The sequence below is a fragment of the Mesoplodon mirus genome (assembly GCF_964341445.2).
Source record: "Mesoplodon mirus genome assembly, chromosome: 1".
NCBI lineage: Eukaryota > Metazoa > Chordata > Mammalia > Artiodactyla > Ziphiidae > Mesoplodon > Mesoplodon mirus.
Genome location: NC_138976.1, coordinates 185,935,625 through 185,949,314, shown reverse-complemented (window position 1 = coordinate 185,949,314; position 13,690 = coordinate 185,935,625).

Here is a 13,690-nt window from a genome sequence, read left to right as displayed (position 1 = left end):
TGTCCCTGGGACACATCTGCCTGCGAACTTCGGTCACCTGGCAGGAAGCTACGATGCCCAGACCTATGGTTAGCTGTGCAGCGAGGTGTACTGTGAGGACAGGTTCCACACACACTTCAAGTAAGAGGTCGGCCTGAGTGGAAAGGTGAGAGTTTGGGCAGCTCTGCAGACAAAGAAGGCGCCCTTTGGCCTGGGCCTAAATTCTTGTGACACCACACTGGACCTGCCGTGCTCTGAGGGCCCTGCCCTGGGCCCCCTGCTCCCCTGCCCTTTGTTCAGTCACAGCAGAGATGGCCACACCCACTCCTTCAGTGAGGCCAGAGTTCCAACCACCCTCAGCCCCGCCCCCTCTCCGCAGGTTACCATGTGCTACAGAGGCTGCATCCTGAGGCCAGGGCGTTCCGAGAATGCCAAGGGCAGACATGATGACCTTAAATGATTTCCTCTTGTGTCAGGTTTGGTAAACTTTAGGAGGTAGGAAATGGTCCACTTTACAGAAATGTTCAAATTTACTGGCATTTCATATATTCTCTGCTGTAACATTGTTCTGATTCTTTCTGTATATTCTTTACTTATGTTTTTGTTTTCCTTAATCAAAGTGTGTCTTTTCAATCTTTTCAAAGAAGATTCTTTGGATTTACTAAATCACCTCAAATTTATACGTTTTCTGTTGTATTAAGTTCTGCTCATATCTTTATTTATCTTTTTTCTATGTTCTCAGGGTTTATTGTTTTGATCTTCTGATGTCAATTAAAACACTTGGTTATTCATTTTAATAAATATTTTACTTATAAAGATTTGAACTTTTGAAGATTCCAGCTTTCTTGTAAGTTTCTAAGGGTCAGGTCCTCTCCATTGTTGCTGGCCTAAGGTTTAGTTCACCATATAGCAATGTATATATTGACCTATTTTCCCCTCGACTTTCTGTGATTCCCTACATCTCACCTTTCTTTGCAGACAAGCCATTTGAAATACCCTTAAATTATTTCACAGCCAATAAGTCATTGAAATAATGTGTATTTTTAGAGAAATCATCTTATATAATTAGGCAGAAAATCTCACCTGCCATAGTTTTCAAAACAGCATAATTTCACTCTTCTCAATGCTTAATCTGTTGTATAACACAACCTTTGAGTATTTAGCTTTATCAATGACATGTACTTTAAAAATGTTTTAGAGATCCTACCAGTCTTTGAAAACATCCTTGTTCCTTGTTTCAGTTCCAGTTTTATGTATATATTCTGCCTTGCACCTGATTATTCCAACAATTGATGGATGGCCTTGGGAATCTAATTCTGGTATTGATAGTCTTTACTGATTGTCTCCCCTCGTAGCTGATTTCTTCATTATTGTGTAAATTTAGATCATGAGATCATGTTTAGCTAAACAGCTGACCTTGTAAGACGCTTAGGTGTGAACGCTCGTAAGCTTCCGCAGAAAGACGGCAAAGATTTATTTGTGTCCCTCCAATGAGTTGCCCACGAGGACACCGTTTTCTACAAGTGTTGGTCCAATACTCCCTCTAGAGGAAGGGGACTCTGAAAGGGCTGATTGGCGGCCCCCGATCTGGGGCAGGGGCAGTGGGCAGCCTGTGGCCCGGGCAGGAGCCTCTTTGCATGTGTCCCTGGGACACATCTGCCTGCGAACTTCGGTCACCTGGCAGGAAGCTACGATGCCCAGACCTATGGTTAGCTGTGCAGCGAGGTGTACTGTGAGGACAGGTTCCACACACACTTCAAGTAAGAGGTCGGCCTGAGTGGAAAGGTGAGTGTTTGGGCAGCTGTGCAGACAAAGAAGGTGCCCTTTGGCATGGGCCTAAATTCTTGTGACACCCCTCTGGACCTGCCGTGCTCTGAGGGCTCTGCCCTGGGCCCCCTGCTCCCCTGCCCTTTGTTCAGTCACAGCAGAGATGGCCACACCCACTCCTTCAGTGAGGCCAGAGTTCCAACCACCCTCAGCCCCGCCCCCTCTCCGCAGGTTACCATGGACTAAAGAGGCTGCATCCTGAGGCCAGGGCGTTCCGAGAATGCCAAGGGCAGACATGATGACCTTAAATGATTTCCTCTTGTGTCAGGTTTGGTAAACTTTAGGAGCTAGGAAATGGTCCACTTTACAGAAATGTTCATATTTACTGGCATTTAATATATTCTCTGTTATAACATTGTCCTGATTCTTTCTGTATATTCTTTACTTATGTTTTTGTTTTCCTTAATCAAAGTGTGTCTTTTCAATCTTTTCAAAGAAGATTCTTTGGACTTACTAAATCACCTCAATTTTATACGTTTTCTGTTGTATTAAGTTCCGCTCATATCTTTATTTATCTTTTTTCTATGTTCTCAGGGTTTATTGTTTTGATCTTCTGATGTCAATTAAAACACTTGGTTATTCATTTTAATAAATATTTTACTTATAAAGATTTGAACTTTTGAAGATTCCAGCTTACTTGTAAGTTTCTAAGGGTCAGGTCCTCTCCATTGTTGCTGGCCTAAGGTTTAGTTCACCATATAGCAATGTATATATTGACCTATTTTCCCCTCGACTTTCTGTGGTTCCTTACATCTCACCTTTCTTTGCAGACAAGCCATTTGAAATACCCTTAACTTAGTTCACAGCCAATAAGTCATTGAAATAATGTGTATTTTTAGATAAATCTTCTTATATAATTAGGCAGAAAATCTCACCTGCCATAGTTTTCAAAACAGCATAATTTCACTCTTCTCAATGCTTAATCTGTTGTATTACACAACCTTTGAGTATTTAGCTTTATCAATGACATGTACTTTAAAAATGTTTAAGAGATCCTACCAGTCTTTGAAAACATCCTTGTTCCTTGTTTCAGTTCCAGTTTTATGTATATATTCTGCCTTGCACCTGATTATTCCAACAATTGATGGATGGCCTTGGGAATCTAATTCTGGTATTGATAGTCTTTACTGATTGTCTCCCCTCGTAGCTGATTTCTTCATTATTGTGTAAATTTAGATCATGAGCTCATGTTTAGCTAAACAGCTGACCTTGTAAGACGCTTAGGTGTGAACGCTCGTAAGCATCCGCAGAAAGAGGGCAAAGATTTATTTGTGTCCCTCCAATGAGTTGCCCACGAGGACACCGTTTTCTACAAGTGTTGGTCCAATACTCCCTCTAGAGGAAGGGGACTCCGACAGGGCTGATTGGCGGCCCCCGATCTGGGGCAGGGGCAGTGGGCAGCCTGTGGCCCGGGCAGGATCCTCTTTGCATGTGTCCCTGGGACACATCTGCCTGCGAACTTCGGTCACCTGGCAGGAAGCTACGATGCCCAGACCTATGGTTAGCTGTGCAGCGAGGTGTACTGTGAGGACAGGTTCCACACACACTTCAAGTAAGAGGTCGGCCTGAGTGGAAAGATGAGAGTTTGGGCAGCTGTGCAGACAAAGAAGGCGCCCTTTGGCCTGGGCCTAAATGCTTGTGACACCCCTCTGGACCTGCCGTGCTCTGAGGGCCCTGCCCTGGGCCCCCTGCTCCCCTGCCCTTTGTTCAGTCACAGCAGAGATGGCCACACCCACTCCTTCAGTGAGGCCAGAGTTCCAACCACCCTCAGCCCCGCCCCCTCTCCGCAGGTTACCATGGACTACAGAGGCTGCATCCTGAGGCCAGGGCGTTCCGAGAATGCCAAGGGCAGACATGATGACCTTAAATGATTTCCTCTTGTGTCAGGTTTGGTAAACTTTAGGAGCTAGGAAATGGTCCACTTTACAGAAATGTTCATATTTACTGGCATTTCATATATTCTCTGTTATAACATTGTCCTGATTCTTTCTGTATATTCTTTACTTATGTTTTTGTTTTCCTTAATCAAAGTGTGTCTTTTCAATCTTTTCAAAGAAGATTCTTTGGACTTACTAAATCACCTCAATTTTATACGTTTTCTGTTGTATTAAGTTCTGCTCATATCTTTATTTATCTTTTTTCTATGTTCTCAGGGTTTATTGTTTTGATCTTCTGATGTCAATTAAAACACTTGGTTATTATTTTAATAAATATTTTACTTATAAAGATTTGAACTTTTGAAGATTCCAGCTTACTTGTAAGTTTCTAAGGGTCAGGTCCTCTCCATTGTTGCTGGCCTAAGGTTTAGTTCACCATATAGCAATGTATATATTGACCTATTTTCCCCTCGACTTTCTGTGGTTCCCTACATCTCACCTTTCTTTGCAGACAAGCCATTTGAAATACCCTTAACTTAGTTCACAGCCAATAAGTCATTGAAATAATGTGTATTTTTAGAGAAATCTTCTTATATAATTAGGCAGAAAATCTCACCTGCCATAGTTTTCAAAACAGCATTTCACTCTTCTCAATGCTTAATCTGTTGTATTACACAACCTTTGAGTATTTAGCTTTATCAATGACATGTACTTTAAAAATGTTTTAGAGATCCTACCAGTCTTTGAAAACATCCTTGTTCCTTGTTTCAGGTCCAGTTTTATGTATATATTCTGCCTTGCACCTGATTATTCCAACAATTGATGGATGGCCTTGGGAATCTAATTCTGGTATTGATAGTCTTTACTGATTGTCTCCCCTCGTAGCTGATTTTTTCATTATTGTGTAAATTTAGATCATGAGCTCATGTTTAGCTAAACAGCTGACCTTGTAAGACGCTTAGGTGTGTATGACCGCAAGCTTCAGGAGAAAGTCGGCAAATTTTATTTGTGTCCCTCCAATGAGTTGCCCACGAGGACACCGTTTTCTACAAGTGTTGGTCCAATACTCCCTCTAGAGGCAGGGGACTCCGACACGGCTGTTTGGCGGCCCCCGATCTGGGGCAGGGGCAGTGGGCAGCCTGTGGCCCAGGCAGGAGCCTCTTTGCATGTGTCCCTGGGACACATCTGCCTGCGAACTTCGGTCACCTGGCAGGAAGCTACGATGCCCAGACCTATGGTTAGCTGTGCAGCGAGGTGTACTGTGAGGACAGGTTCCACACACACTTCAAGTAAGAGGTCGGCCTGAGTGGAAAGGTGAGAGTTTGGGCAGCTCTGCAGACAAAGAAGGCGCCCTTTGGCCTGGGCCTAAATTCTTGTGACACCACACTGGACCTGCCGTGCTCTGAGGGCCCTGCCCTGGGCCCCCTGCTCCCCTGCCCTTTGTTCAGTCACAGCAGAGATGGCCACACCCACTCCTTCAGTGAGGCCAGAGTTCCAACCACCCTCAGCCCCGCCCCCTCTCCGCAGGTTACCATGTGCTACAGAGGCTGCATCCTGAGGCCAGGGCGTTCCGAGAATGCCAAGGGCAGACATGATGACCTTAAATGATTTCCTCTTGTGTCAGGTTTGGTAAACTTTAGGAGGTAGGAAATGGTCCACTTTACAGAAATGTTCAAATTTACTGGCATTTCATATATTCTCTGCTGTAACATTGTTCTGATTCTTTCTGTATATTCTTTACTTATGTTTTTGTTTTCCTTAATCAAAGTGTGTCTTTTCAATCTTTTCAAAGAAGATTCTTTGGATTTACTAAATCACCTCAATTTTATACGTATTCTGTTGTATTAAGTTCTGCTCATATCTTTATTTATCTTTTTTCTATGTTCTCAGGGTTTATTGTTTTGATCTTCTGATGTCAATTAAAACACTTGGTTATTCATTTTAATAAATATTTTACTTATAAAGATTTGAACTTTTGAAGATTCCAGCTTTCTTGTAAGTTTCTAAGGGTCAGGTCCTCTCCATTGTTGCTGGCCTAAGGTTTAGTTCACCATATAGCAATGTATATATTGACCTATTTTCCCCTCGACTTTCTGTGATTCCCTACATCTCACCTTTCTTTGCAGACAAGCCATTTGAAATACCCTTAAATTATTTCACAGCCAATAAGTCATTGAAATAATGTGTATTTTTAGAGAAATCATCTTATATAATTAGGCAGAAAATCTCACCTGCCATAGTTTTCAAAACAGCATAATTTCACTCTTCTCAATGCTTAATCTGTTGTATAACACAACCTTTGAGTATTTAGCTTTATCAATGACATGTACTTTAAAAATGTTTTAGAGATCCTACCAGTCTTTGAAAACATCCTTGTTCCTTGTTTCAGTTCCAGTTTTATGTATATATTCTGCCTTGCACCTGATTATTCCAACAATTGATGGATGGCCTTGGGAATCTAATTCTGGTATTGATAGTCTTTACTGATTGTCTCCCCTCGTAGCTGATTTCTTCATTATTGTGTAAATTTAGATCATGAGATCATGTTTAGCTAAACAGCTGACCTTGTAAGACGCTTAGGTGTGAACGCTCGTAAGCTTCCGCAGAAAGACGGCAAAGATTTATTTGTGTCCCTCCAATGAGTTGCCCACGAGGACACCGTTTTCTACAAGTGTTGGTCCAATACTCCCTCTAGAGGAAGGGGACTCTGAAAGGGCTGATTGGCGGCCCCCGATCTGGGGCAGGGGCAGTGGGCAGCCTGTGGCCCGGGCAGGAGCCTCTTTGCATGTGTCCCTGGGACACATCTGCCTGCGAACTTCGGTCACCTGGCAGGAAGCTACGATGCCCAGACCTATGGTTAGCTGTGCAGCGAGGTGTACTGTGAGGACAGGTTCCACACACACTTCAAGTAAGAGGTCGGCCTGAGTGGAAAGGTGAGTGTTTGGGCAGCTGTGCAGACAAAGAAGGTGCCCTTTGGCATGGGCCTAAATTCTTGTGACACCCCTCTGGACCTGCCGTGCTCTGAGGGCTCTGCCCTGGGCCCCCTGCTCCCCTGCCCTTTGTTCAGTCACAGCAGAGATGGCCACACCCACTCCTTCAGTGAGGCCAGAGTTCCAACCACCCTCAGCCCCGCCCCCTCTCCGCAGGTTACCATGGACTAAAGAGGCTGCATCCTGAGGCCAGGGCGTTCCGAGAATGCCAAGGGCAGACATGATGACCTTAAATGATTTCCTCTTGTGTCAGGTTTGGTAAACTTTAGGAGCTAGGAAATGGTCCACTTTACAGAAATGTTCATATTTACTGGCATTTAATATATTCTCTGTTATAACATTGTCCTGATTCTTTCTGTATATTCTTTACTTATGTTTTTGTTTTCCTTAATCAAAGTGTGTCTTTTCAATCTTTTCAAAGAAGATTCTTTGGACTTACTAAATCACCTCAATTTTATACGTTTTCTGTTGTATTAAGTTCCGCTCATATCTTTATTTATCTTTTTTCTATGTTCTCAGGGTTTATTGTTTTGATCTTCTGATGTCAATTAAAACACTTGGTTATTCATTTTAATAAATATTTTACTTATAAAGATTTGAACTTTTGAAGATTCCAGCTTACTTGTAAGTTTCTAAGGGTCAGGTCCTCTCCATTGTTGCTGGCCTAAGGTTTAGTTCACCATATAGCAATGTATATATTGACCTATTTTCCCCTCGACTTTCTGTGGTTCCTTACATCTCACCTTTCTTTGCAGACAAGCCATTTGAAATACCCTTAACTTAGTTCACAGCCAATAAGTCATTGAAATAATGTGTATTTTTAGATAAATCTTCTTATATAATTAGGCAGAAAATCTCACCTGCCATAGTTTTCAAAACAGCATAATTTCACTCTTCTCAATGCTTAATCTGTTGTATTACACAACCTTTGAGTATTTAGCTTTATCAATGACATGTACTTTAAAAATGTTTAAGAGATCCTACCAGTCTTTGAAAACATCCTTGTTCCTTGTTTCAGTTCCAGTTTTATGTATATATTCTGCCTTGCACCTGATTATTCCAACAATTGATGGATGGCCTTGGGAATCTAATTCTGGTATTGATAGTCTTTACTGATTGTCTCCCCTCGTAGCTGATTTCTTCATTATTGTGTAAATTTAGATCATGAGCTCATGTTTAGCTAAACAGCTGACCTTGTAAGACGCTTAGGTGTGAACGCTCGTAAGCATCCGCAGAAAGAGGGCAAAGATTTATTTGTGTCCCTCCAATGAGTTGCCCACGAGGACACCGTTTTCTACAAGTGTTGGTCCAATACTCCCTCTAGAGGAAGGGGACTCCGACAGGGCTGATTGGCGGCCCCCGATCTGGGGCAGGGGCAGTGGGCAGCCTGTGGCCCGGGCAGGAGCCTCTTTGCATGTGTCCCTGGGACACATCTGCCTGCGAACTTCGGTCACCTGGCAGGAAGCTACGATGCCCAGACCTATGGTTAGCTGTGCAGCGAGGTGTACTGTGAGGACAGGTTCCACACACACTTCAAGTAAGAGGTCGGCCTGAGTGGAAAGATGAGAGTTTGGGCAGCTGTGCAGACAAAGAAGGCGCCCTTTGGCCTGGGCCTAAATGCTTGTGACACCCCTCTGGACCTGCCGTGCTCTGAGGGCCCTGCCCTGGGCCCCCTGCTCCCCTGCCCTTTGTTCAGTCACAGCAGAGATGGCCACACCCACTCCTTCAGTGAGGCCAGAGTTCCAACCACCCTCAGCCCCGCCCCCTCTCCGCAGGTTACCATGGACTACAGAGGCTGCATCCTGAGGCCAGGGCGTTCCGAGAATGCCAAGGGCAGACATGATGACCTTAAATGATTTCCTCTTGTGTCAGGTTTGGTAAACTTTAGGAGCTAGGAAATGGTCCACTTTACAGAAATGTTCATATTTACTGGCATTTCATATATTCTCTGTTATAACATTGTCCTGATTCTTTCTGTATATTCTTTACTTATGTTTTTGTTTTCCTTAATCAAAGTGTGTCTTTTCAATCTTTTCAAAGAAGATTCTTTGGACTTACTAAATCACCTCAATTTTATACGTTTTCTGTTGTATTAAGTTCTGCTCATATCTTTATTTATCTTTTTTCTATGTTCTCAGGGTTTATTGTTTTGATCTTCTGATGTCAATTAAAACACTTGGTTATTATTTTAATAAATATTTTACTTATAAAGATTTGAACTTTTGAAGATTCCAGCTTACTTGTAAGTTTCTAAGGGTCAGGTCCTCTCCATTGTTGCTGGCCTAAGGTTTAGTTCACCATATAGCAATGTATATATTGACCTATTTTCCCCTCGACTTTCTGTGGTTCCCTACATCTCACCTTTCTTTGCAGACAAGCCATTTGAAATACCCTTAACTTAGTTCACAGCCAATAAGTCATTGAAATAATGTGTATTTTTAGAGAAATCTTCTTATATAATTAGGCAGAAAATCTCACCTGCCATAGTTTTCAAAACAGCATTTCACTCTTCTCAATGCTTAATCTGTTGTATTACACAACCTTTGAGTATTTAGCTTTATCAATGACATGTACTTTAAAAATGTTTTAGAGATCCTACCAGTCTTTGAAAACATCCTTGTTCCTTGTTTCAGGTCCAGTTTTATGTATATATTCTGCCTTGCACCTGATTATTCCAACAATTGATGGATGGCCTTGGGAATCTAATTCTGGTATTGATAGTCTTTACTGATTGTCTCCCCTCGTAGCTGATTTTTTCATTATTGTGTAAATTTAGATCATGAGCTCATGTTTAGCTAAACAGCTGACCTTGTAAGACGCTTAGGTGTGTATGATCGCAAGCTTCAGGAGAAAGTCGGCAAATTTTATTTGTGTCCCTCCAATGAGTTGCCCACGAGGACACCGTTTTCTACAAGTGTTGGTCCAATACTCCCTCTAGAGGCAGGGGACTCCGACACGGCTGTTTGGCGGCCCCCGATCTGGGGCAGGGGCAGTGGGCAGCCTGTGGCCCAGGCAGGAGCCTCTTTGCATGTGTCCCTGGGACACATCTGCCTGCGAACTTCGGTCACCTGGCAGGAAGCTACGATGCCCAGACCTATGGTTAGCTGTGCAGCGAGGTGTACTGTGAGGACAGGTTCCACACACACTTCAAGTAAGAGGTCGGCCTGAGTGGAAAGGTGAGAGTTTGGGCAGCTCTGCAGACAAAGAAGGCGCCCTTTGGCCTGGGCCTAAATTCTTGTGACACCACACTGGACCTGCCGTGCTCTGAGGGCCCTGCCCTGGGCCCCCTGCTCCCCTGCCCTTTGTTCAGTCACAGCAGAGATGGCCACACCCACTCCTTCAGTGAGGCCAGAGTTCCAACCACCCTCAGCCCCGCCCCCTCTCCGCAGGTTACCATGTGCTACAGAGGCTGCATCCTGAGGCCAGGGCGTTCCGAGAATGCCAAGGGCAGACATGATGACCTTAAATGATTTCCTCTTGTGTCAGGTTTGGTAAACTTTAGGAGGTAGGAAATGGTCCACTTTACAGAAATGTTCAAATTTACTGGCATTTCATATATTCGCTGCTGTAACATTGTTCTGATTCTTTCTGTATATTCTTTACTTATGTTTTTGTTTTCCTTAATCAAAGTGTGTCTTTTCAATCTTTTCAAAGAAGATTCTTTGGATTTACTAAATCACCTCAATTTTATACGTTTTCTGTTGTATTAAGTTCTGCTCATATCTTTATTTATCTTTTTTCTATGTTCTCAGGGTTTATTGTTTTGATCTTCTGATGTCAATTAAAACACTTGGTTATTCATTTTAATAAATATTTTACTTATAAAGATTTGAACTTTTGAAGATTCCAGCTTTCTTGTAAGTTTCTAAGGGTCAGGTCCTCTCCATTGTTGCTGGCCTAAGGTTTAGTTCACCATATAGCAATGTATATATTGACCTATTTTCCCCTCGACTTTCTGTGATTCCCTACATCTCACCTTTCTTTGCAGACAAGCCATTTGAAATACCCTTAAATTATTTCACAGCCAATAAGTCATTGAAATAATGTGTATTTTTAGAGAAATCATCTTATATAATTAGGCAGAAAATCTCACCTGCCATAGTTTTCAAAACAGCATAATTTCACTCTTCTCAATGCTTAATCTGTTGTATAACACAACCTTTGAGTATTTAGCTTTATCAATGACATGTACTTTAAAAATGTTTTAGAGATCCTACCAGTCTTTGAAAACATCCTTGTTCCTTGTTTCAGTTCCAGTTTTATGTATATATTCTGCCTTGCACCTGATTATTCCAACAATTGATGGATGGCCTTGGGAATCTAATTCTGGTATTGATAGTCTTTACTGATTGTCTCCCCTCGTAGCTGATTTCTTCATTATTGTGTAAATTTAGATCATGAGATCATGTTTAGCTAAACAGCTGACCTTGTAAGACGCTTAGGTGTGAACGCTCGTAAGCTTCCGCAGAAAGACGGCAAAGATTTATTTGTGTCCCTCCAATGAGTTGCCCACGAGGACACCGTTTTCTACAAGTGTTGGTCCAATACTCCCTCTAGAGGAAGGGGACTCTGAAAGGGCTGATTGGCGGCCCCCGATCTGGGGCAGGGGCAGTGGGCAGCCTGTGGCCCGGGCAGGAGCCTCTTTGCATGTGTCCCTGGGACACATCTGCCTGCGAACTTCGGTCACCTGGCAGGAAGCTACGATGCCCAGACCTATGGTTAGCTGTGCAGCGAGGTGTACTGTGAGGACAGGTTCCACACACACTTCAAGTAAGAGGTCGGCCTGAGTGGAAAGGTGAGTGTTTGGGCAGCTGTGCAGACAAAGAAGGTGCCCTTTGGCATGGGCCTAAATTCTTGTGACACCCCTCTGGACCTGCCGTGCTCTGAGGGCTCTGCCCTGGGCCCCCTGCTCCCCTGCCCTTTGTTCAGTCACAGCAGAGATGGCCACACCCACTCCTTCAGTGAGGCCAGAGTTCCAACCACCCTCAGCCCCGCCCCCTCTCCGCAGGTTACCATGGACTAAAGAGGCTGCATCCTGAGGCCAGGGCGTTCCGAGAATGCCAAGGGCAGACATGATGACCTTAAATGATTTCCTCTTGTGTCAGGTTTGGTAAACTTTAGGAGCTAGGAAATGGTCCACTTTACAGAAATGTTCATATTTACTGGCATTTAATATATTCTCTGTTATAACATTGTCCTGATTCTTTCTGTATATTCTTTACTTATGTTTTTGTTTTCCTTAATCAAAGTGTGTCTTTTCAATCTTTTCAAAGAAGATTCTTTGGACTTACTAAATCACCTCAATTTTATACGTTTTCTGTTGTATTAAGTTCCGCTCATATCTTTATTTATCTTTTTTCTATGTTCTCAGGGTTTATTGTTTTGATCTTCTGATGTCAATTAAAACACTTGGTTATTCATTTTAATAAATATTTTACTTATAAAGATTTGAACTTTTGAAGATTCCAGCTTACTTGTAAGTTTCTAAGGGTCAGGTCCTCTCCATTGTTGCTGGCCTAAGGTTTAGTTCACCATATAGCAATGTATATATTGACCTATTTTCCCCTCGACTTTCTGTGGTTCCTTACATCTCACCTTTCTTTGCAGACAAGCCATTTGAAATACCCTTAACTTAGTTCACAGCCAATAAGTCATTGAAATAATGTGTATTTTTAGATAAATCTTCTTATATAATTAGGCAGAAAATCTCACCTGCCATAGTTTTCAAAACAGCATAATTTCACTCTTCTCAATGCTTAATCTGTTGTATTACACAACCTTTGAGTATTTAGCTTTATCAATGACATGTACTTTAAAAATGTTTAAGAGATCCTACCAGTCTTTGAAAACATCCTTGTTCCTTGTTTCAGTTCCAGTTTTATGTATATATTCTGCCTTGCACCTGATTATTCCAACAATTGATGGATGGCCTTGGGAATCTAAATCTGGTATTGATAGTCTTTACTGATTGTCTCCCCTCGTAGCTGATTTCTTCATTATTGTGTAAATTTAGATCATGAGCTCATGTTTAGCTAAACAGCTGACCTGGTAAGACGCTTAGGTGTGAACGCTCGTAAGCTTCCGCAGAAAGACGGCAAAGATTTATTTGTGTCCCTCAAATGAGTTGCCCACGAGGACACCGTTTTCTACAAGTGTTGGTCCAATACTCCCTCTAGAGGAAGGGGACTCCGACAGGGCTGATTGGCGGCCCCCGATCTGGGGTAGGGGCTGTGGGCAGCCTGTGGCCCGGGCAGGAGCCTCTTTGAATGTGTCCCTGGGACACATCTGCCTGTGAACTTTGGTCACCTGGCAGGAAGCTACGATACCCAGACCTATGGTTAGCTGTGCAGCGAGGTGTACTGTGAGGACAGGTTCCACACACACTTCAAGTAAGAGGTCGGCCTGAGTGGAAAGGTGAGAGTTTGGGCAGCTCTGCAGACAAAGAAGACGCCCTTTGGCCTGGGCCTAAATGCTTGTGACAGCCCACTGGACCTGCCCTTCTCTGAGTGCCCTGCCCTGGGCCCCCTGCTCCCCTGCCCTTTGTTCAGTCACAGCAGAGATGGCCACACACACTCCTTCAGTGAGGGCAGAGTTCCAACCAACCTCAGCTCCGCCCCCTCTCCGCAGGTTACCATGGACTTCAGAGGCTGCATCCTGAGGCCAGGGCGTTCCGAGAATGCCAAGGGCAGACATGATGACCTTAAATGATTTCCTCTTGTGTCAGGTTTGGTAATCTTTAGGAGCTAGGAAATGGTCCACTTTACAGAAATGTTCAAATTTACTGGCAATTCATATATTCTCTGCTATAACATTGTCCTGATTCTTTCTGTATATTCTTTACTTATGTTTTTGTTTTCCTTAATCAAAGTGTGTCTTTTCAATCTGTTCAAAGAAGATTCTTTGGACTTACTAAATCACCTGAATTTTATACGTTTTCTGTTGTATTAAGTTCTGCTCATATCTTTATTTATCTTTTTTCTATGTTCTCAGGGTTTATTGTTTTGATCTTCTGATGTC